Genomic DNA, 5736 nt, shown 5'->3' with positions numbered 1-5736 from the left:
ATCTCAATTAGCATTTTTCAACCCGTTCCATCCGCTGCCCGCAAGAAAGCCAATTCCTTTTGCCATCACTGCTTTCACCGATGCTTCAAAAAAGGCATTTGCTGCTGTCATATATACGCCAAGAGAACCTAAGCCACGACAATTGGTGTTTGCTAATGACTTTTCTGTCCAAACAGGTGAACTTTTAGCTGTCGCCGCAGTCCTCAATCTCTACCCGGACCAGCCTCTTAACATCTTCACAGACAGCTTATACACTTTACAAGTGTGTCGCAGCCTCCCGCTTGCTACTTTCCTACCCAGTGACTTAACTATTGACCAAGCACTCGCTTTTGTACAGTGACTGCTTGAAGAAAGGCAACAACCCTGGTTCATTGCTCATATCAGAAGTCACTCTGGCCTGCCAGGACCGCTAGCTCAAGGAAATGCCCTCGCCGACGCTTTAGCATCCGGCCGCCATGTATGCCCAGTTGCCATTCAAGAAAACCTCACTGACAAAACAAGACTGGGAGACTTTGTCAACCAAGCTAAGCTCCTACATTCTCAATTCCACTTCTCAGCGCGATCCATTCAAAAGCTCTTCCCAGACCTCCCCATTGAAACATGCAAACATCTTGTGCGCTCCTGCCAAACATGTGCACCTTTGCTGCCTCTTGGACCCTTGCAGCCTCGCGGAGCTAATCCCCGCGGCCTACGGCCTAACTCCCGCTGGCAACTTGACGTCACACACGTTAGCGCCTTTGGACGCCTTAAGTATCTTCATGTTGCAGTTGATACTTTCTCGCACCTGTGCTACGCCGTGCCCCTCACAGGAGAGAGCGCTAAACATTGCATCAAAGCACTCCGACAAGCCATTCTATTCATGGGAATTCCCTGGGATCTCAAAACCGACAATGGACCAGCCTATCGCAGTGCCACCTTTGCCAGCTTCGTACAAATGTACCACATCACACACCATTTTGGCATCCCCTACAATCCACAAGGGCAAGGAATTGTTGAGCACACTCACCAACAGCTCAAGCTACTCATTCAAAAAGAAAGAGCTTCCTCCCCCCATAAAGCCCCTGCTGACGTCATCACTGCCTGCCTTATTCATCACAATCTCCTGACCTTCGATGACAAGGGACTTTCCCCAACCCACAAACATTGGGGACCCATGTGGCAAACCCTCGCAAGTCCCTCTTGTTCACTGGAAAGACCCTGCCACAAATCTTTGGCAGGACCCGACTCCCTTGCTAGCACAGGGGAGAGGTTTTGCTTGTATCTTCCCAGACTCTGAGCCACAACCACTCTGGGTCCCTGGGCGCTATATCAGGCCTGCCACCGGCCCCAAGGTTCCCCTTAATGATAAGTACCCTATGCCCTCCGTGAGAGACAACATTGACAGCAGAAGCCCAGATGTCGCCCCATTCTCTCAAATTCAGCACCAACCAGCCCCTCCCTGAAATGCTTATATTTAAATAAGTGCTCTCTCCGAGTTTCTTTCTGCTGATTGCCCCTCCTCTATGAGGGCTCTCTTCTCCTTCTTTTGTCATTACAGATCTCTCAAAGGACCCAACTCTGCATACTCCACAAGAAAAGCCTTTGCTACCTCCGCAACCCGCCGTTGACAAGTGCCTGACCTTCACCAAAACGTGCTTTATAGTTCATCAGAAAAGAACTCTCAGTGCAGATGCTCCTCAAGCTCCCCTCGCACCCACTCTTACTCTGCTTCTTTCTTGTAATTTTCATTTTCTTAACAATCTTCTCAGCTGTTTGCCTCGCAGCTACAGCCCCAACAGATTGGAACCTCCGTCAACGCCTCCTCCTCGCTGTCTCCTTTCTACTTTTAATTGGCATTTTCACCTCTCTCGTCGTCCTTCTCCCATGACCACTATACGCCCCCAGGTAAATTCACCCGAGTCTACCTCTCCGACACCGTTGTCCATGGGAACCACACCAGCTCTTTCTCGCCGCGAACGACCTCGACAACGTTTCTTTGCCCGCCGCCTAAGCCGTCTTTCCCTTGAAGATGATGACCCCATCGAACGCCAAGTTCTCCAACTCCTCCGACGAGCCCGCTCTGTTCATACCCCCGCCTCCTGTTCCCCTACCCTCCCCTACCTCATCCATCTCCTCATTCTCATGTTGTCTCTAGCCTCCTCTGCCCAAAGCTCCTCCTCCCATCAGCCATTCAACTGGACCCTGCAGACATTTCCAGAAAAACGTGTTCTCGCTTATAATGTTACTAGTGTCGCTCCCTCCTTTTTCACGCACATCTGCCCTCTTGCTGGAATTTCCTTCTGTCCCGAATGCCAAGTGAGTAACATCAAAAAAGCAAAAGTAGGCTTCTACCATTCCTCATCCTGTCGAGGCGGGAATACAGCATGCCTGCTTTCTCGAAACAATCGTCTCCTTGGCCCTCAATTTAACCCTGTGTCTGGTTTTTACATCTGTCCTGCTAGTGCTCGAGGTTGTCATGACCCATCACACTTCTACTGTCCCTCTTGGGGATGTGTGACCATGGCCCATGGATGGTCCGGTGCCCCCAACAGAGACCCGTATCTCTCTCTCCAAGTAGCCAACAATTCCCGTTGGGACTTCATTTCGCTGACAGTAAAAAACCCAAACGACGATACATGGCTGGCCGCTCACCCCTATGGACTCCGGTTGTATATGAGCAACTATGATCGTGGCGCTTTGTTTGAAATCCAAAAGCGTGTTGTCTCCGCCCCACCCTCTGCTATTGGTCCCAACCACATCCTTAACCCTCCTCCCTCACCCACTGTTCACCTTCTTCCGTCCTCATCTACTCCCCTCAAAATCTCTTCCACCTCGGCCGCCGTCGTCCCTTCTACAAGCCCCACTTCCCCCCCCCCCCCGCTTCAGGTATACAACCACATCCTCTCATCCCCTCTAGTCCCTACTTCAAACTCCTAAATGCCTCCTATTCCTCTCTCAACGCCTCCCACCCCAACCTCACTCGCTCTTGCTGGTTGTGTCTTTCCCCCAGCCTCCCCCTCTATGATCCACTTGCTATCCCTTCACCACTCTTTACTTCCTCCACCGACGATTCCCCCTCTTCCTGCAATTGGAATCAATCTACTCATGTCCCACTCACTTTTACGCACATCTCTTCCAAAGGTTTATGCATTCACCCCCGTTCTTCCCACACTCCCAGCCTTACTGCCTGTACCAACTATACCTCCCCAAACATCTCTGCCAAATACTTAGTTCCCCTAAACACCACCCAATGGCTCTGCTCTTCCACCGGACTTACCCCATGCTTATCTGTTGCCACACTTAACAAGACCAAAGAAACGTGTGCTCTCATCCTCCTCACGCCTCGAGTCATCTATCACACTCCTCTACATTTCTTTGAAGCCTTTGACCACACTCAAGAAGCTATTTACCTCCACAAACGCGAACCTATTACTGCTGTACTCACTGTCACTTCCCTCCTAGCTACAGCTGGAGCTGCCACTGGTGTTGCAGCCCTAGCCACACAAGCCTCCGCCCTCCAAAACCTCAGACAAGCAGTAGACTCTGATATCATCTACCTCCGAGATGCAGTCAAATATCTTAGAGACTCCCTCAATTCCCTTTCAGAAGTTGTCCTGCAAAACCGCCGAGGCCTTGACCTCCTCCTCCTCAAAGAAGGTGGCCTATGTGCAGCTCTGGGAGAAGAATGCTGTGTCTATGCCAACTATACCGGTTTAGTAGACTCCAGCTTAAAAGAACTTGAAAAAGGTCTCAACCAAGGCCGACTTGAACGAGCCCAAACTGCTGGTTCCTGGGGCTTTCTGCAGCCCCTCCTCCCCTATCTCCTCCGGTTACTAACCCCAGTTCTGCTCATCATCCTAGGTCTCACCGTTGGTCCTTGGGCCATTCGACGAATCATCCGCCTTGCCAAAGATCATGCTGACAGTGTATTTTCCTCATTTGTTCAAATCCATTACCAACGTCTTGCTACCTCTGATTCCATTCCTCAATCTCGACCACGTCCTCACCCCCCTTCCCACTGTACATCCCGCCTGTGAAGCTGCTTGCTGTGAAGCTCTCTGACTTTAGCCGTCGGTACGGGTTCGCTTCCCTCGGCGTAAAGGGCTTGGGTGCACCCTCCGCCCCCCTTTATTGCTATACGTCTGAGAATTCTTCGCAGTTAAGCTAGCCACAGCGCTATCCACCCCAAAAAAGCGTGCGCAACATCATGTTAGATATTTCGTCTAGCACCGGCACGCACCAACCCTAAGGGCTATGCATACATTCTGGCCAAATGATATGTCATTTGCCCATCGCCAGTCAATCCTGCCCTCTTTTTCTCTCACCCTCCACAGCCCATCCCTCTACTCTCTCACACTTTTTTTTATATAAAACAAAAGGAGCAATTGTTGCTGCCTCCCTTCACCCCTCCTCCTAGCCTTTGTTATCTCCCTTTTCCAGCCGTTGCTATCCTTCCCGCCAGTCCCGTCCACTTAGCCAACTCATAATCTGCCCCCTTTCTTAATCACCGCCTACTTCATAGCTGCCTGCACAGTTCCGCCTATCCACTACCGCCCCGTAGTTTACCCGCCCCAATTCCTACCCCTCCCTTGACCCGACCTTATATAATCAAGTGTATTTCCGCAATAAATTGGACTAGCTCATTCTCACAGGCTGTCTCCGTGGTTTTTACCGCACGTCCCCCACGCCTGGAGAACCTAGGCCTACACGCTGGCCTAGGGGCTCACCGCCGAGCCGTGGAAGCCCGCCCGGTCCTCGTGGGTTGCTAACTTAGAATAGCAGCCCACAGCAGGGGTTGCTAACTTGGAATAGCAACTCACAGCAACAGGTTAATTGAGAAAATACTTTTCCCGAAGGAAAATGATCACCAAATGGCGATGACAGTTTCTCTTCTGTGATTGACCTTTTTTGTCCTATATTGCAGTGGATGAGCACACCATGGAAGAATTAACACCCTTTAGTGCTTTCACTTTCCCCATCAACTCAATGGGAGGTAAACACTTCCCCCCATATCATACAATGTGTGTTTTCAAAGTTTTTACATCAATCCTTTGGTCCAAGAATGGCAGGACCCTAATGATGCACCCTGGCTTCCTGAGGAAGAAAGGACATCACCCAGTGGTCCTCGTTTAGGGCACAATGCCATGTGGAATGCTTTTGCTTTTTCTCACCTGTAAATTAGCCATAAGATCAGTTATGCCATGGGAAAGCTGTGTTTGCAACTTTTTCCCAACAAAAGAACACACAGAAACACATTTTAGTTTCAAAAGGAACCCAAATTTGGCAATATTACACATATACATTATCTATTGTAAAAAGATTTGATTAAATGCATGACTGTATGTGTGATGATACCATTACATAAAGTAGTGGTAGATTTACCTACATGTGAGAAAGGACAGAGTGGACAACCGAGTTGTTCCTCCTTAACATACATCTGTTTTATTCATTGATAAGGATGATGATGTATGGGTTGAGGAAGGAAGGTTATTAGACTTGGTTATGCCTTACATCATTAAAGTGGTGAAATTTATAGTATATATATGTGTCAAGTTCCTTTGGGAAGGAAGGAAATGAAGTCTTTCTGAGTAAAACTGGAAGAGAATAAGGAATTCATTAATTGAAGATTGAATTTACATAAAATGTAAAAATTTTAAAGGGAAAAAATGTATGGAAAAGTGTGATTCATAAATATAACTAAAATTAATAATGAAAAGGCAATGATCTTAATATTGATAGTAGGTTATCATTAAGTTT

Source organism: Dasypus novemcinctus, chromosome 30 (assembly GCF_030445035.2).
Source record: "Dasypus novemcinctus isolate mDasNov1 chromosome 30, mDasNov1.1.hap2, whole genome shotgun sequence".
In the NCBI taxonomy this organism is placed as follows: domain Eukaryota; kingdom Metazoa; phylum Chordata; class Mammalia; order Cingulata; family Dasypodidae; genus Dasypus; species Dasypus novemcinctus.
This window is presented reverse-complemented; position numbering follows the sequence as displayed.